The sequence below is a fragment of the Elephantulus edwardii genome, unplaced genomic scaffold (genome assembly GCF_000299155.1).
Source record: "Elephantulus edwardii isolate Elephantulus edwardi_28Jun2011 unplaced genomic scaffold, EleEdw1.0 scaffold00095, whole genome shotgun sequence".
NCBI lineage: Eukaryota > Metazoa > Chordata > Mammalia > Macroscelidea > Macroscelididae > Elephantulus > Elephantulus edwardii.
Window position 1 is genome coordinate 703,614 of NW_006399845.1, and position 1,575 is coordinate 705,188.

Consider the following 1,575-nt stretch of genomic DNA (forward strand, 5'->3'; position numbering starts at 1 on the left):
GCTGTGTGAGCTGTTTCCCCTTCCTTTCCCTCAATGCTCATCAAAGTTTTGTGAGAACTTCCAGTGAATTATTGAATCCGAAGACACAAATCAGAAATAATGGAGTGGTGCAGCAGATTGGACATTTTGGACAATCTTTTTTTTTAAATTGTGATTTTAATGAAAGTTGGATTTTCATTCATTCATTGAATCGATGTCTTCGAGTTGTAGTGCTGGAGAAGAGTCTTGAACATACTATGGACAGCCAAGAAAACAAATCGGTCTGTCGTGGAGAGGGTGAAACCAAGTTTCTCCTTGGAAGGTAGCATATTGAAGCTCAGTCTCACATACTTTGGTCACGTGGCCAGGAGATATTGGTCTTTGGAGAAGGACATCATGCTTGGAAGGGTGGAGGGACAGTGCAGGAGAGAAAGACCCTAGATGAGATGGATGGATACAGCAACTTGGGCAATGGGGGTAGGTGTGTCAGTCAGTGAGACTGGCTCAGGACAGGGCAGGCTTCAGAGCTGTTGTACTTAGGTCTCTGAGTCACAGGTAACTAGACAGCACATAACAACAGCGACAACGTTGTTGCACATTTTCCTCCCTACTTGCACCTTCCCAGTTAACTTTTTTTTACATTTGCTGTTGCATAACATTTCTGACAAAGTTGACCTCAGCTTTTCAGTAATTAATCTGGTACTCTGGTGGCCTACTGACAAGAAACTGTGCTGCAATCCTGAAGGCATTCAGTTCAAGGTCACCAGCTATTCCATAGGAAAGGATGGGCAATCTCCTCTTGTGCAATTAACTACCTCTGAAAACCCACAGGATGGTCAGCTACTATTGGTTGGTTCTGACTCTACAGAACATAACAACAACAATGACAACCACTGCAACAACAATCTTTGTAAACTAATTCTAATTAGATGCTCTGAAGGAGAAAAATGGGCACTCTCCAGGAAATTTATAGTCGGAAACCCATTGAAGGATCAGCTAGGAGTAAATTTGGATTGATGACAGTAATTTTGAGGTTGGCTTTTTTCCCTTTTTAAAAAATTGAGATTTTAATCAAAGTTTATAAAGAATTTGAGTTTCCAATCGTTCATTGTTGCACATTTTTCTCCCTGCCCCCACTCTCCCCTAGATCACTTTTTTCTTTGGGGACAAAGTTCTTTCATTTATATCCCACTCCCACTCCAGACCACTATACTATGCAGCTCTTATTCTGGACTCTCTTCATGCCAGTAATACCTAATCATATATTCCTTTTATACAGTTATCCAAGCACTGGCCTCTGACAACATGCCTAAAGTATGTGCAAGGGATTTTCAACATCCTTGCCTCCAGGAAGCCCTCTTGTGTTACTTTCTCCAGGACAGACTGGTTTGCTATCAGTTCAATGGTTATTCAATATTCTTCGCCAGCAAAACAACTCATTGGCATCTATTCTTCTTCATCCTTTGTCACTGTGCAGCTTTCAGATGCATAAGGAAGTAATGAAAATGACGATGGCTTGAGTCAAGCACATTTTTTAATCTTTAGACTGACGTCATTAATTTTATTACTCTGGAGAGGTCTTTAATTTTTTTAAAA